Source organism: Chrysemys picta, chromosome 13 (assembly GCF_011386835.1).
Source record: "Chrysemys picta bellii isolate R12L10 chromosome 13, ASM1138683v2, whole genome shotgun sequence".
NCBI lineage: Eukaryota > Metazoa > Chordata > Testudines > Emydidae > Chrysemys > Chrysemys picta.
In genome coordinates this window covers 10,160,717-10,187,455 of record NC_088803.1, presented here as the reverse complement: position 1 = coordinate 10,187,455, position 26,739 = coordinate 10,160,717, and the positions used below count along the sequence as shown (strand labels likewise).

General features: G+C 49.0%; 1 pseudogene; it reads right to left on the bottom strand.

Moving 5' to 3' along the window:
* LOC122173114 (cathepsin G-like) overlaps positions 1 to 26,416 on the bottom strand; it is a 181,541-nt pseudogene extending 155,125 nt beyond the window's left edge.
* Between the last annotated feature and the right edge of the window lie 323 nt (positions 26,417 to 26,739).

Sequence of the window (26,739 nt, the reverse complement as noted above, 5' to 3'; positions counted from 1 at the left end):
CCAGGCGGTCTGGCTAGAGAATCTTGCCCGCATGCTCGGGGTTCAGCTGATCGCCATATTTGGGGTAGGGAAGGAATTTTCCTCCAGGGTAGATTCTCAGAGGCCCTGGAGGTTTTTCGCCTTCCTCCGCAGCATGGGGCAGGGGTCGCTTGCTGGAGGATTCTCAGCGACTTGAAGTTTTTAAATAATGATTTGGGGAGTTCAACAGCTAAGTCAAGGGAGAGAATTCTTCCAGGAGTGGGTGGGTCAGGTTTTGTGGCCCGCATGATGCGGGAGGTCAGACTAGATGATCATAATGGTCCCTTCTGACCTTAGAGTCTGTGAGTCTATGAGATCTCCCTCACTGCCCAGCACCCCCCAACAGGCCCCCACTGCCTAGCACCCCAAAACACACAAACCTCCCCCAGTGCCCAGCGCCCTCCACACCCTCACAGCCCAGCACCCCCCGCACACCTCCCAGACACTCACTCCACCACACCCTTCCCCCTTCCCTGGCCGCACTCACCAGCCCTGCTGGGAGATCTCTGGCTCCTAGGGTGAGAGCGGCAAGGGGAGTCTCCAGTGGTGAGCGGGAGCCGGTTCGCGGGAACCGGTTGTTAAATTTAGAAGCCCTTTTAGAACCAGTTGTCCTGCGTGGGACCGGTTCTAAAAGGGCTTCTAAATTTAACAACCGGTAAGTTGAAGTGTCCAGGACCGTAGCTAGGGGGGAGCAGAGGGAGCGGCTGCTCCCCCTGAGCACATTATCCAAAAGTGGCGCCTTAAGAGCCGACCCCATGGGTGCTCCAGCTCTCCGCCCTGCTCCCCGACCCCAGCTCACCTCCGCTCCGCCTCCGCCTCTGAACACTCCTCCCCGCTTCTCCCCCTCCCTCCCCGCTTCCCGCGAATCAGCTGTTCGCACGGGAAGCCTGGGAGGGCAGAGAAGCAAGCAGCGGCTTCGCACTCAAGCCCAGGGAGGCGGAGACGGAGCGGAGGTGAGCTGGGGTGGGGGGAGCCGTCCGCGCCACAGCAGGTAACCCGGGGGGAGGGGCGCGCAGGGGTACCGCTCCCCGCCCCTGCCTCCGCCCTGCCTCCCTGGGCCTGAACGCGAAGGTGCTGCTTGCTTCTCAGCCCTCCCAGGCTTCCTGCGCGAACAGCTGATTGGCAGGAAGCGGGGGGGCTGCAAGCTCAGACTGACCTGGTGCTCCAGGCACTGTGCGGTGGCAGCGTGGCCCGGCTCCAGCCGAGCAGCGCGGCTGTAGCGCCGCCAGTCACCTCCAGGCAGCGCGGTAAGGGAGCAGGGACGGGGTGCTGGATAGAGGGCAGGGGAGTTCAGCGGGGTGGTGGGGGGCTGGATAGGGGTCGGGGCAGTCAGATGGCAGGGAACAGGGGGATTGAATGGGGGCAAGGGTCCCGGGGGGCAGTCAGGAAAGAGCAGGGGTTGGATGGGGCAGTGGGAGGCAGTCAGGGGCAGGGGTTCCAAGGGTGGTCAGGGGACAGGGAGAAGGGGTGGTTGGATGGGGAATCAGGAGAGGAGTTGGATGGGGTGGCGGAGGGCAGTCAGGGGACAGGGAAGGGGGTGGATGGGGCAGGGTCCCGGGGGGGCATCAAGGAACGCGGGGGGTTGGACGGGGCACGAGTCCCGGGGACGGGGAGGGTGGGCCAAAAATCGCTCAGGACGGGGGCAGTGGCTGAGCCCTGTGTCCTGCTGGCGGGGGGGGGGGGGCGAGGGCTCCGTGCCCGTATCCCGCTTGTGGCAGTGGAGAGGGGCAGCGGCACGCGCGGGCTCCGTGTCCCACTTGGGGCCGGGGGAGGGGGGCGTGGAGGCGCGGCGGCGTGCGAGGGCTCCATCCCCATGTCCTGCCTTGCTGGCTCCTGTCGGCGGGTAGGCACGCCACCAGGAGCTGCCCCAGGAGCGCCGCCACGCCAGCCTCGGGACTTTGTGTGTGTGGGGTTTAGAATCCCCCCACGGGCCGCACAGTGAGCCCCCACGGGCCGCATGCGGCCCATGGGCCGTATGTTGTGCAGGCCTGATCGTGTGGCATACTCTCCACATGTCTGAAAAGCATAAGATGCCATCTGCGGACAATGGCCCCAGTAGTCTGTAGACCGGAGCGACCATAAACATCTGCTTTACAAATGAAGTCGTTCCACTCTATGCCCAATATACAACGTTGGCATTTTATGTGGAAAGCCTCCAGCTTTGCCCACTCTGAGTGGCGCAGTCCCAATGTTTCGCAGCCGTACAGCAGTACAGAGAGGATACAGCTCGATTAGATCCTGAACTTGGTTGTCGTGCCGAGATGATGTTGATTCCGTCTTCATTGTAAAGGACCCATGACAGAGGCTGCAATGCCACACTCAGGCACCTAAATAAATGGCCTGACCTTTCTCAAATGCTGAATACCAAGAATTCCTCACTCGAATCTGCCAAAGCCGTGGCTGTTCAGCTCCTCTGAAAATCAATCCACTCGTTTAGATGCCTGAATATGAATGTTAGTGCCAGACTTTGGACAGTGACATAGGAAGAAATTGGCCTGAGCCTATGCATGGACTCTCATCCTACAATCCAGCCCCTCAACAGATACATCCCAGCTTCTGACTGTGAGCCATTCAGTTACAATGGGGAGGCCTAGATGCTGTAAGTGAATTAACGTGTAATGATAGACAGATAGATAGTATAAGCTATTCTTTCTACCATCTGCCGTATGGATTTGCTCTGTAGAGCTTGCTGTCCCTGTTACTCATGGGTATTTATGTTCCAGAGCCCTACATGAGAGAGGGAAGGATTTCAGGCCCAAGGCCCAAGTGGAGCAGGAAGAAGCACACGCTCACCTCAGTTGCCTTCTTTGCTGAGGTAAGTTTTGTTGACTTGTTGAACTGAGATTGCAGAGCGTTGCTCAGTCCCATATTCTCACAACTGGCAGTGCCCTATATGTATGTCTGGGGCACCTTGCATCCTCATTTCTTGATCTGTAATTGGGGTGGCCTGGGGTTTATGTAAAAGGCAGGGATTGTGTTGAAACCATAATCATCCAGATACTTTTGAGGAAATCCCCCTGGAACAGTGGAAATAGCGTAGCATTCGGCCATCAGTCCCTCGGTAATTTCCCAGATTGTGACTGCGTTTGATTTCCCGTGAGACGTCTTGAAAACTGCTCTCTTTGTTGAGAGGCTGAACCTCTGAAAGTTCGCCCTGGAGAATGTAAGCATTGACAGGGGAGCCGTTGTGTTGATTCCCTAGGGCGCACTGTCCAGCACGCCGGCAGACAGACCCAGATCAGAAGGCCTGGACTTGGTACGTGAACTTAAGTAATATCCTTAGGTTAGTGTAGTGAGGAAGCAGAGGTCCCAGGGTGTGGGTCAAGGAGATGGCAATGGGGACGCAGAGGCCCTGTCATGGCACCAATGGGGTCTAATTTGTACTGTATGCTTTGGTCATCCACTGTTTGATGATCCTCTTCTGTAATGGGCGCCATCGGCCTGTTGTAATGGCTCCAACACCACCCTCCTCCCAGCCTCAGGAGAGGGAGGTGTTTCCAAGGGAGAGGGGGCATGGCTGCGGCATCCCCGAGGCTTCTCTGCTTTATGCTGGGGGCTGGCCCAGTGGCCAGATGGCCTCCAAGTTGGTGGGGGTGGCGCACAAAAGCGGCTTTCAGGCACATTCCCACGCAGCTGCCAGGATCTGCACTGAGCCTAGGATCTGCAGAACCATATCACAGGCTGGGCCTCAAGGCTGGCAGGTTGGCAGATGCTGCACTGAGCAGCAGAGTTACTCTGTGTCCTGAGTCAGGAAGCTTTTCTGCTGCTTCGCTGATCAGAGGAGCCTGGTAGTTAAATGAGGCAGGAAGATACACCTGGTTAATGCAAAGACACAGATGGAGCCCTGGAAGCCCGTATTTCCTGGTGTTTAGTCAAAGAAGATCAGGCCTGGGCAATATGACTTGACAGTCCTCAGCAAGGACTCATCAGAGAGACCCTCAGATGTAAAGAGGGAGGAGGTGGGGGATATTGGATACAAACTCCCCAGATCCAGTTCCTTACTCCGGGATCTGAGTGAGGGTGAGACCAGCCCGTCAGTCAAAGGAAATAGTGGACAGTGAGATGGTTAAAGGCTAAGCCTAGAGACGCAGGAATGAGTCCAACCCCTCTTTGTTCAAGGTGGCCTGATCCAAACAAAGCTCACGGAAGTCAGTCTCTCTGTTGTCTTTAATGGGCTTTGGCCCAGGCCCATGGAGAAGGGAATGTGTTCTTTGAGCCCTACAAAGGACAGAGCAGAGACCATTTCCATCATTAATAGTGTGATGATTGAGCTGGAATAAAGCTAATCCAGGGTTCCCCTTTCTCTGCTGTTGCTAAACTTCTTTTTTCCTTGTTGATCCCCCAACACACGAACTGCTGGGCACCGCCAAAGTCCACAAAGAGGAGAAAAGAGGGAGGAGCAGCATCCGCCTGCTAAAATTCATGGCTGAGGACGGACCAAGTAACCTTTGACCCTGGCTAGCTCATTATGCGTTCCACAGGGGACCCTTATTACATAACAGTACAGTGATTGGCCAGCCCCAGGCTGGCAGGATAAACCCAGAGCACAGCAACCTCTGTCCTCATGGCTGAAATGGGCTAGTGCCACTAGACTGGGCCATGCCTCCTTCACCTCTATTAGGCAGCAGTAAGGGTGTGAATCACAGCAAGGAGATCAAAGCTCTGTAGAGCTAGAGACAAGCTCTCTCCTCGCCACCTTTCATATGGCAATTCTCACCCCTCCCCCACCCCCACCATCCCACACACACACGTTTACAGAGGAGACTCTAGACAAAATACAGCAAAGGGCAAAATAACTGTTCACTGGACTGTGGGAGGAGAGTTATGGGCACGGAGTGAGGGAGCTGATGGCAAGGGGAAGGTTCCGGGCGAGTGTGGTCCCGGTGATCAGAGAGCCTACGGGAGTTATTCACATTCTCAGGAGGCCGGGACAATTGCTTAAAACTAAGACAGGAAAGCTGAAGGCAAGACCACGTTAACCATGAAAGCAGCCTGTTGGTTTGCCTGGGACGGGGACAGTCCAGCTCGCAGCGTAGTTCTCCTACAGTCGCTCTGGACTGACTATGGCTCTTGTCCCCACTGAGTCTCCCACCCCAGCCACCATGCGCACATGAGCCCAGGGCGATTCTGAGGAGACCCCTATTTTCTGAACAACGGCTTCAGGAAGGACCTGGCTGGCTGGGAAAGCGCAGAGCACTGCAGAGCCGGCTGGGCCCTTCATGTTTTTCAGCCTGTCGGCATATTGGATTCAGACTAATTCTCAGGCTGAACTCTATTTAGAACAGGTACCTTTGTTCCTTCCTGTGCTAACGTCACTCCGCTTTGGGGGAGAATAAGGACAAAGGCCTATTAGAGATCTGTAGAAAGCCGATCTGGGAGACAGATTCTTCCACAGCTGCTACTGTGAGATTCTGACAGCTTCCTCTGAACCACCGGGTGCTGGCTGCTGTCAGAGAAGGGGTCCTGGACTGGATGGAACTCAAGTTTTGATTCAGTCTGCTAATGCCTATAGCGAGTCCTTCACTAGTCAGTACCAGACGCCAAGAACCAGCTCCTCGGATGGTGCAAATTGGCTTAGCGCTATGGACGGCAATGGAGCTCTGCAAATTCCCACCAGCTGAGGATCTCTAGCCCTGCAGCATCAGTGACTCAGGACACTGGAGGGTGTTGGCCGAGGCTTTGAAATGATCATGGCAGTGAGAGATGGGCTCAGACTGGAAACCCCAAACCCAGCACTGGTGGACTTGGGGACGCTGAGATCTGAATCCGGAGCCAGAGCTGAATGATGTGGCTTGGGGCAGTCGCTGATTACAATAACCCCTGGTGTGTAGCTGGGCTGTGTGCACTGCACACTGGGCTCCCAACTGCAGGATTTGACTAGTAGCCTTTTAAAGAAAAATGGTTTTGAGGTGCAGAAGGACAAGGAAAAATGTGACACCCTGTCCCAGACCCTGAGCTATTTCTGTGGTCCAGGGGTCCCTTTACGAACACAGCAGCCATCTCCATACAGCAGCTAACAAAAAAAAAAGCTTCCATGATCCTTAAATCCTGACCCTGTCCCTCTTCCATCCTGCACTGTCCTTTATTACACAAAGGCCTTGTCTACACTTACGTCAGCACGTAGGGTGCGTGTAGCTCCACGTGAAAGGCTGTGGTAGGGAGGGCAGCCAGGCTCAGCTTGGGGAGCTGCCGGTGCCATTCCGCACTGCCTCCCCCCACCAGAGCCTTTCCCCACTGGAATCTTTCACTGCCGTGGGGAAAGGCTCTGGCAGCGGGGAAGGGGCAGGACTCTACCCTACTAAATATAGCAGCGTAGACACGGGAGGCCCTGCATGGGCATGTAGGGTGCATAGCCATAGGGTTCAAGCGTCCCTTTACTTGCCTTAGCCAGGCCTCACCATCTACACTGCTGTTACACCCGTGCTAGCAGGGTCGAAATAGCCCCAGGTGTAGACCTACCCAACGCAACCACCTCTGTTCCTGGAGTCCTAATTGACTGCGCTTGAAGAGGCTTGGGGATTGCAAAGGAAGGCAGGGTCCAAGTTAACAGCCTAGCCCAGCAGCAGCCCCTCTGGTGGGAATTCGTCCTGGGCTCACTGCAAGGAAACAGTTCTCCCTTAAAAAGAAGAACAGGAGGACTTGTGGCACCTTAGAGACTAACAAATTTATTAGAGCATAAGCTTTCGTGGACTACAGCCCACTTCTTCGGATGCATATATCCGAAGAAGTGGGCTGTAGTCCACGAAAGCTTATGCTCTAATAAATTTGTTAGTCTCTAAGGTGCCACAAGTCCTCCTGTTCTTCTTTTTGCGGATTCAGACTAACACGGCTGCTACTCTGAAACAGTTCCCCCTTAGTTAGGACTTTGTATTGTTCTTCCAAAAAAGTAAGGCAGAAACTAGTCATGTAAGCCACTCACCACATGGTGGCGCTGATGCTCTGCCTCCCCTACGTTTTTCTCTTCTTAGGTCCCTTTGCAGCAGATCAGATTATGTCCGGTCTCTGTGCCCATTGATGCAGTCTGAGTAGCAGGAGCCCTTCAGCCCCACGGTGACATGGGCTGTTACGTGTTTGAATGATTAATCCTTCCTCTTCCTATTCCAGGCCAGAAGGGCTGAGGTGCTGTTTCCCGAGGAGCTGTTCCAGGACTAGCGAGGTAAGCACAGACACGGGCCGTGCACTACAGCTCTAGGTACACCCAGGAGCGCCGCCAGCGTTTTTGCTGCCCTAGGTGGCGGAAGGTCCCGCCCCCGAAATGCCGCCCCTGACAGCGGCAGAAGGTCCCGCCCCTGAAATACCGACGACAACGGGGGCAGCTGAAGATCCGGCCGCCGCAGTCGCTGCCCCCCAAATGTTAGCACCCAAGGCAACCGCCTAGGTTGCCTAATGGGTTGTGCCGGCCATGGGTACACCCCTGTAACCCTAGAGGGGCAGGAAACGTGGTCCTTTCAGGTGGAAACGATGGTCATTTTAATATGAGTGTAGGGTGTTTAGCTGCAAGCTGGATGGATAGAAACAGAGAGTTTGGAAGATCAATATGTAGCTGAAGATCATTGTTTTTACTGTGTTTTTTCCCCCTCTCATAGGAGCCTTTCCAAGCGTCACAGAAGGACGGGCCAGAGTTAACATGGCATCGAGTTGTTTGTTGCATAATAAAGCTGCTGCTGATTTCCAAGTGTGTGCAGACAACTTTCCTCACTGTGCACTAGGCCGCGTGTAGCCATGTGACTGAGATGTCGGCCTTCTCTTTTCTGGGTACTGCACCTTTAATAGTAGAGGAATCATGCTGGCTGCCAGCATCCTGGCTAGGGTTGCCAGGTGTCCGGTTTTCGACTGGAACACCTGCTCGAAAAGGGACCCTGGCGGCTCCGGTCAGCACTGCTGACTGGGCTGTCAAAAGTCCGGTTGGCGTGGGGCTGGCACGCTCCCTACCTGGCTCCGCGCGTCTCCCCACAAGCAGCAACATGTCCCTCGGCTCCTAGATGGAGGGACGGCCGCAGCCCCATGCACACCCCCACCCCGAGCGGTGGCTCCGCATCTCCCATTGCCTGGGAGCCGCGGCCAATGGGAGCTGCAGGGGTGGCACCTGAGGGTGGCGACAGCGTGCAGAGCTGCCTGACTGTGCCTCCGCCTAGGAGCCAAGGGACATGTCGCCCTTTCCCTGGAACGGGCTGAGGTAAACACCACCCGGAGCCCGCACTCTAAAACCCCTCCTGCACCCCAACCCCCTGACCCAGCTCTGAGCCCCGTCCTGCACCCAAGCTTGGGGATTGGTCCTGCTTTGAGCAGGGGGTTGGACTAGATGATCTCCTGAGGTCTCTTCCAACCCTGATATTCTATGATTCCCTCCCAGAGGCTGCACCCCCCCCAACACCCTACCCTGGCCCTGAGCCTCCCCTGCACCCCAAGCCCCTCATCCCCAGCCCCACCCCAGAGCCCGCACCCCTAGCCAGAGCCCTCACCTCCCCCCCCTGCATTCCAACTGCCTGCCCCAGCACTGAACCCCTTCCCCCACCCGTCATCCCCAGCCCCACCCCAGAGCCCACACCCCCAGCTGGAGCCCTAATCTCCTCCCACACCCCAATCCCCTGCCCCAGCCCTGAACCCCATCCCGCACCCAAACTCTTTCCTGAAACCCACGCCCCACCCCCCTGCCGCAACTTGGACCGCCTTCCTGCACTCCAATCTCCTCGTCACCAGCCCGGAGCCCACACCCCCAGCTGGAGCCCTCACCCTCACACCCCAACCTCCTGCTCCAGCCTGGATCCACCTCCCACACCATGAACCCCTCATTTCTGGCCCCAGTCCAGAACCTTCACCCCCACCCTAAAGCCCATGTCTCCTCCCACACCCCAACCCCCTGCCTCAGCCCAGACCCCTCCCACACTCCAAACCTCTCATCCCTGGCCCCACCCCAGAGCCCACACCCCCAGCTGAAGCCCTCACCCCCTTCCACACCCCAACCACCTGCCCCAGCCTGGTAAAAATGAGGGAGTGGAGTGAGGGTGGGGGAGAGCGAGCGACAGAGGGCAGAGGGAATGGAGTGAGTGGGGGTAGGGCCTCGGAGACAGGACGGGGCAGGGCCTCGGTGATGGGGTGGCAATGGAAGGGGCCTTGGAGAAGGGTTAGGGCAGAGGTGTTCGGTTTTGTGTGATTAGAAAGTCAGCAGCCCTAACGCTGACTTTCGGGGGCAGGGGGCAAAGCCGGGGGCCTGCTGTAGTCTGATCAATGGCTGGAGTTCCAAGTGGTGCCTGTTGGCTCACAGTGGAGCAAGTTCAGCCTTTCCTTTCGAAAACTCAGCCGGGCATTTTGAAGGAGAATCTCAGCTTTCTTCTTCCTTTCTTTCAAGTGAGTCGCTCTAGATTTTATGGCTGTGGGTAAATACTTGAAAATGTGAACTCCAAAGGCTCAAAAACCAGAGAGCAAATCATTTATTGATTTATTAACTTCATGATTTGGGGGGACATGACATGATTTTTGAACATGGGGTGTTGGCCCTACTGCCTCTGCGTCTAACCCTTGTCAGGGGGAAAGGTACTTCCTCCTCGTGGGTTGCCAATTTAGGTTGGATGTATTCCTGAAGGGTTCATAACATGACATAATCCTTAATTAAAGATTAATCTTGAATTCATGGAGACACCAAGCCAATCCTGGGGGCTTGGCAACCCTACCTGCAGCACAAGCCGCCTTCTCTCAAGAAGGAACACCTACAAGCGACGTCCCCCAGCTCTGCCCACTCTCTGTTTTCTTGCTCCATTTTATCATTCTGTCTTCATCACAAATCACCCTTTCCCCTGCCCTGTGGGTCATTCTATCTGTTCCTCTTCCTTGCCTGTCTCTCTCCCTCCATCTTTGTTCCTCGTTCTCTGGTCCCACCTGTTTCCTCCCTCCCTTGTTCTCTACCTCATCTTCTGCTTTGCCCACCCTTGATTCATCTCCTACCTAGAAATTTAGCCAGGAGAGTGGGGGTAACCCCCCAATTCTGGCAAAAAGTGGTGTGGGATCTTCAGCAACGACCCCTGATTGGGATCTCAGTTTTACGGCTCCTCCCGCAGGTGGTCCAGCAGCAGAGCGCCCCCTAGCCCCACTGGCTCAGTATTGACACAAGGGACCTCCAGCTCCTGCATTCCAAGCAGTGCAGGCTGGAAGATTCATAGTTGGCCAGGGGGAAATCAGACCAAATCTGAGTGACATTTAATGAGGAGGTAAACAATCATGAGTTAAAAGGTCTTGCAAAAACAAATCCTCAGGTGCCCGCAGATGCTCCTACACATTGGCATTCTCTGACATCACGGCCTGCTCCTGTTCCTCCTCCTGTTCATGTGTAGATAAAAGCCTGAAACACTTGGAGAGCTTTAATTTTCTCTGCCCCATGCAGAGGTAACAGGATAAATGATCCACACCTCTGCTTACTTCTCTGTGGGGAAAACACACCTGTTCTGCATTGCTCGAGCCACAGGGTGACTCATGGGAATGCAAACGTTCTCACTGACCTCCCGAGAGCCACATCAAACATGGAGCCGTGGCAGGAAACAAACCTACCAGACTGTAGGTCATGGCAAGTTCGGCTCTGGACTGTATTTCACCTGCAAACTGTTAACAATACAGGTAGCTCCAGAGGGAGTGCCACCAAAACAGCTTTGTGTTGACAAGAGCAGCTAAGGACACGGACAATAACAGACCCAGAGCTAGGTTCTTGACACCACTGGTTCCCTAGGGCATAGGTTTCTGGCCCCATGCCCAGTGCAATTCAAATCTGTTATTATTATTATTTATTTGGATTTCAGTAGGACCTAACGGCCCCAGTCCATTGTGCCAGGTGCTGTATATGTGTTTGTTATTTATATTACCATACGATTTAGGGGACCCAGTCACGGACTAGGCCCCATTGTGCCAGGTGCTGCACAAACACAACACAAAAGACAATCCCTGCCATGAAGAGCTGACAATCTATCAATGGGATCACTCTTCAAGCTGTGCACAGTCTCTTCACAAGCGCACAGTCAACCTGTGGAACTCCTTGCCAGAGGATGTTGTGAAGGCCAAAACTATAACAGGGTTCAAAAAAGAACTAGATAAATTCATGGAGGATTAGGGTTGCCACCCGGCCAGTCTGAGTTCCGGCTTGTGTGTCCAGGTGCCATTTGACAAGACCTGATATCTGGGTTTTTTGGATCTGGAGTGGAAGAGGTGGATCGAATGGCTAAGTTAGGGACCGAATGGCTAGGTAGCAGTTCTGCTGAAAAGGACCTAGGGGTCACAGTGGACGAGAAGCTGGATATGAGTCAACAGTGTGCTCTTGTTGCCAAGAAGGCTAACGGCATTTTGGGCTGTATAAGTAGGGGCATTGCCAGCAGATCGAGGAACGTGATCGTTCCCCTTTATTCGACATTGGTGAGGCCTCATCTGGAATACTGTGTCCAGTTTTGGGCCCCACACTACAAGAAGGATGTGGAAAAATTGGAAAGAGTCCAGCGGAGGGCAACAAAAATGATTAGGGGTCTGGAGCACATGACTTATGAGGAGAGGCTGAGAGAACTGGGATTGTTTAGTCTCCAGAAGAGAAGAATGAGGGGGGATTTGATAGCAGCCTTCAACTACCTGAAGGGGAGTTCCAAAGAGGATGGAGCTCGGCTGTTCTCAGTGGTGGCAGAGGACAGAACAAGGAGCAATGGTCTCAAGTTGCGGTGGGGGAGGTCCAGGTTGGATATCAGGAAAAACTATTTCACTAGGAGGGTGGTGAAACACTGGAATGCGTTACCTAGGGAGGTGGTGGAGTCTCCTTCCTTGGAGGTTTTTAAGGCCCGGCTTGACAAAGCCCTGGCTGGGATGATTTAGCTGGGAATTGGTCCTGCTTTGAGCAGGGGGTTGGACTAGATGACCTCTTGAGGTCCCTTCCAACTCTGATATTCTATGATTCTATGATTCTATGATTCTATGATCAGAGGGTGTGGTCTGGGAGAGAGGTTTATCTCACGGTGACACTAACACTTTTGACTGGCTGGCCAAGAAGTACCACCCCCTCATATCTGAGGACTTCCTGAAACAATCAGAAACACAGATGGACTGGGGCTGCAATTGCTCTCCAACAGTCCCACCTCTGGGACCCACTTCTGGGATTCACAGCATGGCAGTCAGCACGTCCCAGAGCGCATGGGGGTGTCCAGCGCCATGGGGCTGGAATTCCACTCTTGCCCATCATAAATGCCAGCTGCTGCTGGAGGGATTAGGAGCATTTAGATCCCATGCTGTGATTAGGTCGCTGACGTTCCTTTGTACAGACTAACACCTTTCACCTGGGATTCGGGGCAGGACGGCTAAGGGCGCAGCCGCAGAATGCGCCTGGTCCAGTGAAGCTGCCTGCAGAAAAGAGCATCTGAGTGGCAAGGAATGGCTTAACTGGGCAGGGTAAGGACGCGACAGGTGAAGCCTCTGGTATGGCACTCGAGGTGTATATGTTCTGTATGCGGCTCCTCCAATACATTACGTAAAGAAGAACCCCACGGACTAGACAGTGCCATATAGGCACAACCCTGCGCAGGGCAAATCCACTGCCCATAGGAGTATGAGGCCCAAAGCTTGCAGAGCTCCCCAGCCTGGGCCCACGGCTGTGCCCCACAGGAGGGTGCAGGGTGCCCTCCCCTCTGCTGCTCACCAGCTTTGTCTCTCCACTCCAGTCCTTTCACCACGGTGGCCAGTGTCCACAAGGCTACTAGCCGGGAGCAGACCCTGCACCCTCCAGCAGGCCTGTTTCAGGACGGCATCAATGTGCATTAGTTACCTTTAGTTCCCACCAGCGGGGTCTACACGGGCTGGCTAGAGTGCGACGTGCGAGTGCTGCACAACTCACACCCCCATAGAGCGGACTGCGGCGCTGTGTAGACAACCCCGTCGGTGCCTAAAGGGGCAGTTAGGCACCTAAATCCAACAATTAGGCACCACTAGCATTCACAAAAGCCCACTCAGCTGCTACCCTGTAGGCACCTAAAGCCCCTAGGCATCTACATTTCCACTGTTGAAGTCTGTGAGGCGCTTATACTTGGTGGTGGTGGCCCCTGCGCAATAGCCCAGGAATCAGAGCTCTCACCCAGATCCAAATCCCCCCTCTGCCTGATGTGGGGCAGGGCCTCGAACCCTGCTCCCATCTCCCAGGAGCGTGCCCAGGCCCCTGGGCTCTGGGGTCTCTCTCCTGGTGAAGCTGTTCCCAGTGGTGCAGAGGCAGGCTGCAGAGCTTGGCATAGCACTGGGCCAATGCTCGGCTTTGGCGCCCGTCTCCCGCGGGGGAGTTGCTGCCGTGTTGTGCAGCAGATGCTCGGCTGTGACTTGGAGACGGGGCTGAAGATGCCTCACGCACTGGGCCCTACAGGCTCTAGCATGTGGTGGGCTCATACCCAAGGGACCAGTTAGGATCTATGATACACACAGTAATTCCTATCTTGGCCTGTAGGGGGCAGTCCAGTAGAGGGGTACAGGGTAACCCTGCCCCAGGGTGTTTCTCACGTCTGTTGCCTGGGGTGCCCCTTCCAGGCCGTCCCTATGTTAGAGGGCAGGTTTCCCTGTCCGGGGCTCAGTCAGGCAGCCTGGTCTCATTGGGACCTCATCTCATTCTCCTCCTGTCTAGCTGCAGCGGTTGGATCACATCTGTTATTGCAGGCAGCTCCCCCTGGGAGAGACCATTAGGCTGCAAGCCCCAAACTCCCACCCCATTGACGATGCACGACCTGCCCCAGGCCCTTTCCATGCAGAGACGTCCCTTCGCTGTGGTCAGAACACACTGCCCCCTGTCCCAGGCTAATCCCTGGTGGCTAGGGCACTGCACTGCACCGTTAGTTCACATTAGTGCCCCATTGAGAGACTTGAAGGGCACCTGCCTCTGTGCTCCTGCTGCAGCTTCTGCAGCCTCCTCTCCTGGCTGCATCCCCTTCCCTTCCTCTGCCTCCAGTTCCCAGGCTGCTGGACCCCTCACGTCCTCTGGCTCCCTAGTCCCTCTCCACTAGGCCGTCATAGCACCTTCTAGAGGCTGAAATGAATCCCTGCCCCTCCAGGAACGACCCATGGCTCCGTCCCTTGCCACCAGCCCGTTCTGAACCGCTACAATGGGCTCTGTGCAGACAGGGGCGGCCCTAGGCGAGCTGCCAGGAACTGGCGCCCTAGGCAAACCATGCAATCGGCGCCCCCCCACCTCCAAGGGCAGATCTAGGCTGAGGTTTTTGGTAAACTGGGAAACATTTTGTCCCTTTTTTCCTTTTAATGTTTTTTAAGCGTTTGTTTGTTTTTTAAACACAGACTTAATTATTCGGTTTGTCCATCCGTCCATCTGTCCAACCAATGTTTCTGAGATCAGATAAAATAGAGACACTCAATTTTCAGAATAGATTTGTACACGACAGCTAGATGATATTTCAATCCGATTTCAAATAAAAATGCATTAAAATGTTAATTATAATTTTTATTATTACAAATCCAAAATCATCCATTACGCTATCCTGCTTTAACTGCCATTACCACCACATCCGATATAGAAAGAAATAAGAAAACTCTTCAATAAACTTTAACTTGTATTTACAAAACACTCCGAATAAAAAACACTCTGTGCTCTTAAAACATGACTTTTCTTGCTTTAAGTTTTGAAAATTCAGTCACTAGTTCTTTTAGATCCAGTTTTCCAGCTCTTTCATGCTCTATTGACATTGTGGCAAGTCCAACAAGTCTCCACCATTGTCGAACACAGATATGTTTTTACCAATTTTAACTTTGAGAAGCTACGTTCCCCACTAGCTACGGAAACTGGCAAAGTTAAAAGAGCTATAAAAATGTTTGGAAAACTGTCTGAGTTTATTTTCACAAACAAACTTCAGGAGTGGAATGTTTCTTAAGTCGTCTGGAAAAAGCCTGAATCAAGCTCACTACATAGATCTGTAGCATCAATGTCTTCTGAATTTTCATGGGTCAATGCCGACACCAGTTTTATACAAAATTCTCTTATCTGTTTTGCTGTTTTCTTTTGCAAGCTGTGGATATCATCTAGAAAGCCAAATACTGACTCTAACTGCTGCATGTATTGAAATCTTTCATCAACCGAATCAATAGCAGTATCAAGGACTGCGAAGTAGAAATTCACTTTGAACCTTTGTTTTGGATTCTGAATGGGTGTGTCTCGTCCTTCATACGAAAACTGCTGTTTCTTTTGCCGAATCAGAACTGGCTCTGCTTCAAATTCTGACGGAAAGTCTATTTCTTCAGCAAGCTCAAGAGAATCTACCAGTGTTCTTTCGAACCCTTCATCACTTCTGAATTCCTCCAGAATATTTTTATTTTGCTGCAGTTTTTGAATAGCAGAATGTACGTTCAAATTCTTTTCCTGAAGCTGCTTACTAGTGAGGTTAATCTCAAAAAGGATATTATACCACAAAGTGAGTGAAAAGTCACAAATTTGAACTTGGAAAGACCATTTGCAAGAGCTTCTGCATCTGAACGTGCCATATTTCCAGATGATCCAGTAAAGGTAGTATCATCAGAAATTTCAATTAGGGCATCATAAATGTTTCCAAGTTCATAGTGAAGAGGCTTCAAAGCATCAATGCGACTCTCCCATATTGTCTGACTATTACCATATTGTCACAGTTAGAGAATTCACATGGCGAGTCCGAATCTCCCAACGGCGTGTTCAGCCTGAGACAAACACATAAACACGTTGCACCAGGTCAAAGAAACTGCTTGCCTCCAAACAGCATCTAGCAGCATCATTGACAACCAAATTCAGAGAATGCGCACTGCAAGGAACGAAAAAGGCCCTAGGATTGATTTCCATCATTCTCCTTTGCACACCATTGTCTTTACCCTTCCTATTACTCACATTATCATAGCCTTGGCCACGTAAGTTTTCAACAGATAATGACATTGTTTCAAGCTCTTGTAGAATACTTTCAGTCATAAATGCTCCAGTTGTCTCCTTCAGTGATACAAAACCCCAAAAATGTTCCTTTATGAGCACTTCAACACTATCTTCATCTGCAGACTTTTCCATATTCACAAAACGAATGATCATCGTCATTTGTTCAACATGACTCACATCTGGTGTACAGTCCAGTATTATTGAAAAGTATTTTGCAGAATGGGCAACTTCTACAATTTTATTTTTAATGGCATTTGCTAGGATTTGAATCAGTTCATTCTGCATATTTTTTCCTAAGTAATGAACCTGTGTTTCATGATTAGTTATTTTACGTAGATGCTCCTTCATGACTGGATCAAACAAAGCTAGGTATTCAACACATTTTTAAAAGTTTCCATTACCTGGAGTATATAATTTTTCATTTCTACCGCAGCTGCGGAATGCTACATTTTGCCCACCGAGAACTCTCACTAAAACTATCAGACGCTCTAATATTTGTTGCCAATATTCTTCTTTTTCCTTGATCACACGTAAATTTTCTTCATCGATAGTTTTTCCTTTTTTCAATCATAATTCAAGTTCTTTCCAATTTTGAAAACATTCCAAATGTTCTGTATTTCTTTCATGTGAAGAGAGAATTGAAGATATATTTTTCCAGTCCTTTGAACCATTTTCAGTAAGTGATGTACCAATTGCTTGATTTCTAAACAACTTGCAGCAAAAGCAAAACACAGAGTCCTTCGCCACTGAATATTGTAACCAGTTTAGATTAATTTCTTCCCCATTATGAGTTTCCTCTTGTAATGCTGAGCAGAGAATTTTCTTTTATTTCCATCCTTAGGTAAGGGAAATTCATGAACTTGTTTGGGTCCATGTTCCACAAGAATTTGCCGCACGCTCTCATCACATCTGGGCCATGAAGCTGGGTCCCCATACTGTAACTTTCTCATCCTTTCTTCCAGAATTCTACTTCACTTACTTCAATTTCTGCATGTGTCCGAAGGTGAATAAATTTTTTCCACTTCCATATCAGTCTGATGCTGTGAGCTGCCTTCATCTAGAAGTAAGTTTCCATCATCTTGATGTTCCAAACTGCTTCCATGCGGATGTGAGATAATCTCTCCAAGTAAAATTCCTTCATCTGGATGCTGTGAACTGCTTCCATCTTTATTTGGATGAAAGAGAAGATATTTCAGGAAGGATCCCTGCTGTTTTGCTTGGTCCTTTTCCTTCTCAGTCTTTTGTTTACGATACTCAGCTCCGGAGGGTTTTCTTTTTCTTCTTTCTGTCATGGGGCACTTGAATATTGTTATGTACTGTGCTCCCGACTGCAAGCCTTATAGTGTTAAGGATGGCTGTTGCACCACATGGTTGGTGATTTAAACCACATTGCAGCCATTCCAACATGTCTTTTCACTGCTTAAAGGTTCACTAATTAGTAACATACACTCACTTACCTATTAAAACAGTTAGTTACAGCGTTTACATGGAAACAAAATTACCTTTTTTGACGTTATAACCTGACACCAGTTGTTTGGAAAGTGATCCCCTTCCTCACGGTTACCTGCTTGGAGGGGGACGTCATCACTTTCGTAGTCTATTAAGCGTTAACGCTGTCACTTTTCTTTTATGGACCTTATTTATTACATGTGAACCAGTTATAACAAAGAAAAGTTCATAATTATACAGCCCGATAATAACGCTAAGATTTAATAACGCTTAAAGATACTCACATTTTGGATTTATAACGCTGAAAGACATTATTCTTTATTCTTTGGCACCAAGAAACACAATTTTCCACAGTATTCGCTCGATTCTTAACCATCTACCTGCGATGTGTGTTAAAATGACCGTCTGACATGTATCAACTCGCGATATCTCCGCTCTACATTAATTTCCGGCTATGCAACCTTGATGTATATTCGAGTTAGGTGTCACTAGCATTGTAGCTCTTGCCACTGGCGGATGTGTTTCATTATGGCTGAGTTATTGCTTATCAAAATTGTGGAGTGGGTCATCTTGACCCTACGTCGCAAATTGAAAAAAAAATCGCTAAAATATTATTTATTTTTGCAGTAAATAAAAGATTTGACATATTAATAAATTCTCAAAAATGTAGAGAAATTAATTATAATTCCTATTCCCTCTGTATGCACATGGGAATTGAAATAATGACATCTTCCTTATTTTATTTGTATTTTTTTCATCTTTTTCATTTTTTCCCCCTTTTATTTTTTTTTTAATTTGAGGTTTTTTCCTCGAATTTGGCGCCCCATTTAACTTGGCACCCCAGGCGACCACCTAGTTCACCTATATGGACGGGCCGTCCCTGCTTCCAATATATTAAGAAATATGTTAGAAAGAGGCCAGCGATCAGTTGTTCTCCATGTCCACTGAAGGGAGACAAGAAGTAATGAACCTGCAGCAAGGGAGATTTAAGTTAGATATTAGGAAAATTTAATAAGAGTTAAGCTCTGGAATAGGATTTCAAGGGAGGTCATGGAATCCCCTTCACTGGAGGTTTTAAGAACAGGCTGGACAAACACCTGTCAGGAATACACCAGGGTTACTTGGTCCTGCCTCAGCGAAGGGGGCTGGACTGGATGACCTCTCAATGTCCCTTCCAGGCCGATATTTCTGATTCTGTTGGGCTCTATTGTAAATGACTGGATAATTATAGTCACTTGAAAAAGAAACCAAGACCCATTTGTCTTGTAACCACCCATTTCGTTGTCACTTTATTTCATTCAAGTAAAATTTTTGAAGAAAATCCATTCTATAAACACCTGCATTTTTAAGCACCAGAAAGGTCCATGAGCCCCTGTCATTCTGACCCTCGCTAACCCATGACTTGAGACCTACTGCTACGCAGGGCCAGCTCCAGCTTTTTTGCCGCCCCAAGTGGCAAAGCCAAAAAAAAAAAAAGATAAAGCCGCGATCGGCGGCACTTCAGCGGCAGCTCTACCAGGCCGCTTCATTCTTCGGTGGCAATTCAGCGGCGGGTCCATCCCTCCGAGAGGGAGTGAGGGACCCGCCGCCGAATTGCCGCCGAAGAACCGGATGTGATGCCCCTTTCCATTGGCTGCCCCAAGCACCTGCTTCCTTTGCTGGTGCCTGGAGCCGGCCTTGCTGCTACGGGGCTATATTACAAGACTATGGGCTGGATCCTTAGGTGGTGGAAAGCGGTGTCGCTCCATTGACTTAAATAAAGCTATGGCAATTTATATCAGCTGAGAATCTGGCCCCATGACCCCAGTTGAGTTACACGAGGGATGAATATGTTTAGTTTTACATAGAAGACTGGACTTCACACTTCTTTCCAGCTACAAGTTTCAACCTGCAGTCTACAAAAGCAATCAGCATTCCAGCACAGTTTAATAGTGTAATAAATGGGTTAGCGCAGTCATGTGCACCACTGCCCTCTACTGGATGGAATCCAAACTACTCAACTTTTCCATTATTAAAATTTATTATTTCGGGGGTGCCATATTTACATACTACCTTATTAAAAAACTTTTTGGCCACTACCCTGGTGCTATTATTTTTAGTAGGAAATGCCTTCACTCATTCTGAAAAGGAATGAATTATTACCAATAAATACTGGAATCTTTCCTTACTTCTTGGCAATTTATTAATAAAATCAATTTGAACCCTGTGCCACAGCCCAAGCCTTCGTTGGTGCATCATGGGTTGCCAGTGCAGAGGACGAGCCTCGTCCTGAATGTACCGCACACAATTCCGCACCCACGTTTTAATATTATTCTTTCCAGGGGTCGGCAACCTTTCAGAAGTGGTGTGCCGAGTCTTCATTTATTCACTCTGATTTAAGGTTTCGCGTGCCAGTAATACATTTTAACGATTTTAGAAGGTCTCTTTCTATACGTCTATAATATATAACTAAACTATTGTTGTATGTAAAGTAAATAAGGTTTTTAAAATGTTTAAGAAGCTTCATTTAAAATTAAATTAAAATGCAGAGCCCCCCAGACCGGTGGCCAGGACCCAGGCAGTGTGAGTGCCACTGAAAATCAGCTCACGTGCCGCCTTCGGCACGCGTGCCATAGGTTGCCTACCCCTGATTCATACACTCCCATTCTGCTACTTGTTTTAGCCTTTTTAAAGTCTCTTCCACTTTTTCATGCATAAACTGATGGGCTACATTAAGTAACTTCTGTTTTTTTGGAACATGGTTAGGGTGATTTGCAGTGCCATCTGTTGGCTCAGATGTGTCAGCACAGACATTCTTGTCAGGCTATTGTATCTACCCGATTATTCCAGGCGGTTTTTATACCTGTTTCTTTACTGTGTGCCCTTACATGTCGCACCTTTAACTGTTTAGGGGTTTTTGTTACCCACTGGTAAATTTTTTTTTTTTTTGAATATGCAATTTTTTTTTATTTGCTGCTTTTCACCTGTTCCTATACCAATGCTGTATCCAAAACTGTATTCCCTTCGCACAAAAATCACTGTCAGCATAAATATATACGGGCTGTGGGGAATTTTCATATTGCCGTCAAACCTGATAAATTGCGTGGAGCTTGGCATGCTGAGCCGATCCATGATCTAAATGTCCCTGAATGACTTCCTCTTCTAAGTTAATGGCAGCGTATTTTACACACCTTTTCCTTTTTACTACCATTGCACTCCCATCAGTAAACCAGACGTGCTTTTCTTGACCCATGGTATCTAATTCTTCCAGTGGGGGGGGCCTCTACCAAGACAATTCTTTGCTTCAGAGTGACCTCTGGACATTCATGTTGGGTTTTTTTTTTTTATTAGGGCATGTGTTACCATGTCCAGCTTGGACACTGTTTCTGTTGTCACCCCTGTTAACTAAAATAAGTGTTCATTGGGCCATTCGGGTGTTTGAGACTTTACCTCCCATTAATCTTCCTGATAAAATGTACTTTAGAGGACTGTGGGTGCTTTGAATAGTACTAGGGGCTGTTCCTGTAAGAGGCTGAAAAAATGGTACTGCCCAGACGGCTGCTAGACACTCACGTTCACAGGGATCAAAATTTATTTCTGCTCCTTGTAATTTTCTGGATTTATATACTACTGGCACTAGCTTTCCCTCTTCATTATTTTGTAATAGTGTGGCAGTCAAGGCCATGTTATTAGCCGCCAAACGAATAACAAAAGGCTGTAATTCATTGTAGGGCTGGGGCTGTGAGAGCCTTCTGTTTTAATAGGGTTAAAGTGGAGTCCTGCTCTTTGCCCCATTCCCATTTTGTCTTTTTTTTTTTTTTAGCAGTTTTCACAATGGGTGAGTTATTTCAGCCTATTTTTAAATGTGCAGTCTAAGAAAATTGAATCCTCCTAGTAGTACTCTTAAAGAGTGGGCATCGGTGGGGGCCGGCATTTCTACCAGTGCCCTTACCTTCCTCTGATCTACCTGTTTTCCTTCTTATTCTTTGGTTTGATTCCTTTGTGCTGCCGTTTATGGGCAGTTCTTTTCTTCCTTTATTAAAACAAGAGGCTGCTAGGCAGCTCTCTAACACCACATTCTACAGACCATTACCCTCTGATCCCACTGAGGATTACCAAAAGAAACTACACCCCATCTGCTCAAGAAACTCCCTGAAAAGGCACAGGAACAAATCTGCACAGACACACCCCTAGAATCCCGACCAGGGGTATTCTATTTGCTACCCAAGATCCATAAACCTGGAAATCCTGGACACCCCATCATCTCAGGCATTGGCACCCTGACAGCAGGATTTCTGGCTATGTAGACTATCTCCTCAGGTCCTACGCTACCAGCACTCCTAGCTATCTTCGAGACACCACTGACTTCCTGAGGAAACTACAATCCATTGGTGATCTTCCAGAAAATACCATCCTGGCCACTATGGATGTAGAAGCCCTCTACACCAACATTCCACACAAAGATGGAATACAAGCCGTCAGGAACAGTATCCTCGATAATATCACGGCAAATCTGGTGGCTGAACTTTGTGACTTTCATAGAATCATAGAATATCAGGATTGGAAGGGACCTCAGGAGGTCATCTAGTCCAACCCCCTGCTCAAAGCAGGACCAATCCCCAGGCAGATTTTTGCCCCAGATCCCTAAATGGTCCCCTCAAGGATTGAACTCACAACCCTCAGTTTAGCAGGTCAATGTCAAACCACTGAGCTATCCCTCCCCCCCTCACCCCTCACTTTGTCCTCACCCACAACTACTTCACATTTGGGGACAATGTATACCTTCAAGTCAGCGGCACTGCTATGGATACCCGCATGGCCCCACACTATGCCAACATTTTTATGACTGACTTAGAAGAACGCTTCCTCAGCTCTCAGCCCCTAACGTTCCTACTCTACTTGCGCTACATGGATGACATCTTCATCATCTGAACCCATGGAAAAGAAGCCCTTGAGGAATTCCACCAGGATTTCAACAATTTCCGCCACATCATCCTCAGCCTGGACCAGTCCACACAAGCGATCCTCTTCCTGGACACTACAGTGCTAATAAGCGATGGTCACAAACACCACCCAATACCGGAAACCTACTGACCGCTATACTTACCTACATGCCTCCAGCTTTCATCCAGACCACATCACATGATTCATTGTCTATAGCCAAGTTCTAAGATACAACCGCATTTGCTCCAATCCCTCAGACAAACACCTACAAGATCTCTATCAAGCGTTCTTAAAACTACAATACCCACCTGCTGAAGTGAAGAAACAGATTGACAGAGCCAGAAGGGTACCCAGAAGTCACCTACTACAGAACAGGCCCAACAAAGAAAGTAACAGAACGCCACTAGCCGTCACCTTCAGCCCCCAACTAAAACCTCTCCAGCGCATCAACAAGGATCTGCAACCTATCCTGAAGGACGATCCCTCACTCTCACAGATCTTGGGAGACAAGCCAGTCCTCGCTTACAGACAGCCCCCCAACCTGTAGTAAATACTCACCAGCAACCACACACCACACAACAAAAACACTAACCCAGGAACCAAACCCTGCAACAAACCCCGGTGCCAACTCTGTCCACATATCTATTCAAGGGACATCATCATAGGACCTAATCACATCAGCCACACCATCAGGGGCTCGTTCATCTGCACATCTACCAATGTGATATATGCCATCATATGCCAGCAATGCCCCTCTGCCATGTACATTGGCCAAACCGGACAGTCTCCACGCAAAAGAATAAATGGACACAAATCACACATCAAGAATTATAACATTCAAAAACCAGTCAGAGAACATTTCAACATCCCTGGTCACTCAGTTACAGACCTAAAAGTCGCAATTCTTCAACAAAAAAACTTCAAAAACAGACTCCAATGAGAAACTACAGAACTGGAATTAATTTGCAAACTGGACACTATTAAATTAGGCTTGAATAAAGACTGGGAGTGAATAGGTCATTACACAAACGAAAACTATTTCCCCATGCTAATTTTTCCGCTACTGGATTAGTCTCGTTAGAGTTGGTATGGCAACCTTCATATATATATATACATATACACACAGAGAACATGAAAAAATATCTTCCTACTGTATTTTCCACTGCAAGCATCTGATGAAGTGGGTTTTAGCCCACAAAAGCTTTTGCCCAAATAAATTTGTGAGTCTGAAAGGTGCCACAATGACTCCTTGTTCTTTTTGCTGATACGGACTAACACAGCTACCACTCTGAAACCTGCATTAACACTGACGCTTTCTGGCTTGCTTTTGGATCCAAAGCCATCAGCAGTTGAGAGACTCTGTCTTACAAGGGACACAATCAACTTCCACCAGAATTTGGATTACTTTCCACTTTTAACTCCTGCTTCCAAACCATCCAGCCATCTGAAAAAGAAAACAGCCTATTGTGGCTCCCTTCGGAGCCCTAATAGGATCTTAATTAAGCAGTATGGTATGCATTTGCATTTCTTTTACCCCTTCTACAATATACACTGCACGTTTTGGAGAAAACGCACATTCCTTCCATAGTTTAACTTTTATAACATTAGCCATATTCATTTTGACATACGGTGTAACTGTTTCTTTTGTGCTCACAGAGTTTTTATGTAGCCTTATCAAAGTGACAGTTTGATGACACAGAGCCACCTTAAGGCTCTGTCTGGGGCACTGTCTTTTTTTAAATTTTATTTATTTATTTATTTTTGACTACAACTCTTATTTGCTATTTTGTTACTAAAAAACAAATCCGGAATTTTCCCCCATTCTCCTGGGTTTGACTGCCCTGCTGCAGCCACGACTTTGGTCTTTTAAAAAGATATTGAACTTATAAAGCATTAAGGTACCTTAAGGGTTAAATGCTAAATACCAAAGCCAAACACCACTAGCTACCTGTGGATGGCAAAAAGTGTTTCTCAGTGTTGCAACTTTGAACGCACAATTCAAATGGATTTTAGAGATATTATTTAAAAACAAAACCAATTCATCTGAAGCCTACAAAACAAGAGTTTTACAACAAGGAGTGTTGATTTAGGTCCTAAACACTCCACATATTTACACAATATATTTATACACATTATACATATTTTTTTCTTAACATTCCTTACACTGCTCTAATTTTTACACAGCTGTACATAGATTACATGTGTATACATTTGGGGAAGTTACGTTCCAATAGAAACCCCCTATGTTCTTTTAGCGAATGTAACTAAAGTTACAATGTAACAAGAAAAGTTGTTAGAGATGTGAGATGCTCTCCTGGAAGTATCTGATGATCCTATCAAATGCATGTTCCCACCTCAACCCCCCTCTTCCCTACCCACTTCTGCTCCCTGTATCTATCCCTCTTATTTGAATTTTGCTTCTAGCCATTATCTTACTTTAATAATTTTTCTTTAACTAGCTGGATTTTTATAAAGCATATTTTGTTTGTAAATTGTGGAATACAATAAGGGATTGATATTCTAGCCATTCATACTACAGATAACTAAATGTTTCAAGCCTAGCTAAGGTGAGGTAGAAAATACTTAATATCTTATGAGGTGTTTATGCATTATGAGAAGTTTATGTATATTTTGCTGTTTGTTTTCTCACTCTCTCTCTATATCTTTTGAAAATTAATAAAAAATTACTAGAAAACAAATTACTTTGGGGGTTTTCAATGAAAAGTTGAAATTTCCTAGGGAAAAAACTTTTCAGACCAACTCTGAAACTTCTCAGCCCAGGTAGATGAAGTCAAAGCTAGACAATCAGTGTAAAGACATCAGGGTGGAGGGAACAGAACGGGGGGAAAAGCTGGTGAAGCTGAAGGACAATGTAGGCAGAAGAACAAATGGGGATAAACTGGGCAGGGATAGATGGAGGTGTAAGTGAGAAGGTCTCTAACTATCAGCGAGGGACTGATAGCTCAGTGGTTTGAGCATTGTCCTGCTAAACCTAGAGTTATGACTTTAATCCTTGAGGGGGCCACTTAGGGAGCTGGGGTAAAATCAGTACTTGGTCCTACTAGTGAAGGCAGGGGTCTGGACTCAATGACCTTTCAGGGTTCCTTCCAGTTCTATGAGATAGGTATATCTCCATATAGTAGGAATTGCTAGACTGCCTGGTTTGTTTTAACCTTGTGCAAATACACGTCTTGAGGCACTTGTATGGGTTGAAGGCTGGTTCTCTGAGGTTAAGTGGCCCCTGGGAAGCTTCCAACTCTTTGGCCAAGTTTAAATCAATATCAGGGCAGCCACAGGCAGAGTTGAACCACAGATGTGGTTTTAAATCAGGTTAATTAAAGCAATACAAGTTAGTGTGCAGCTCACATCTGAATGTTTTAACAGACGACTCATGGCTGTTAGTTTGATGTCCATATGAACAAGGCTGTTTTGACAGTCTGTCGCTGTTGTTTGCATATGGTGCCACCAACCCAGATGAGAGCCCTGTTGTGCCGGGTGCTGCACAGACCCTCAGGGAAAGTCAGTCCCTTCCCTAAAGAGCTTCAATTTAAAATGACACCACAGACAAAGGAAGAAGGAGTTAGAATCCAGAATTCCTGACTACCATCCCCGAGCTCCACTCTAATCACTAGATACCACTCCCAAGCAATGGATAGAACCCAGGAGTCTTGGCTCCTAGCCCCTACTTAAGATACCCCTGTGTCTCTCTCATGCTCTCAAGCTCTCTATGTATCTCTCAGGGGCTTTATCTCAACACCAGCTCCACCACCCAACTCCTTCTCCCGCACCTCCAAACTCTACTCTAGCTGGGTCCTGGGAGCCAGGATCAGCCTGGCAGACACATCTGACTCTGGGGAGGATCCAGCATTTGCAAACAGCCCAGAGAGCTCCAGGCTCCACTCCACAGGATCCCTCATCCCCCCACACTCACTCACCAGCCCCAGCCCCAGGGGGCAGGAGAAAGGCCGCAGGCAGCAGGATCAAGATCAGCATCGTCACCGTCTGGGAAAAGTGACAGTGCTCGTGCCTCAGCCCTGCGGGGTTTATAGAGTCAGCAGTAAACCACAGATCACGTTCGCTCTCCCCTCGTGGGGAGCTGGGCCACACAGGCACCCTCAGAAACCTCAGCATTACTCCACTGACACATGGGGGGCATGAGGGAGGGAGCTGGTGGCTGGAAAACAACCTCTCTCTGGAGGAAAGAACCCAGGGGAAAGTCCCTCTGGGACGGGACATCTCTTCCTCCCACCCCAAGTACTTCTGGGAGCAGAGCCCCCTGGGACCTGCCTGGAGCCCAGCACACTTGGCGCTGGGCTCATCTGGAGCTCGCCTGTTTCCTCTGCTCCAGCAGCTCATCTGGCGGGGAGTGCGTCTGATGCTGAGTCACCGGCTGGCTTGGCTCAGCTCCCTGCTTCCTCCCCAGTGTGCGTCTCAGAGCAGTAAGAAGGGGATGG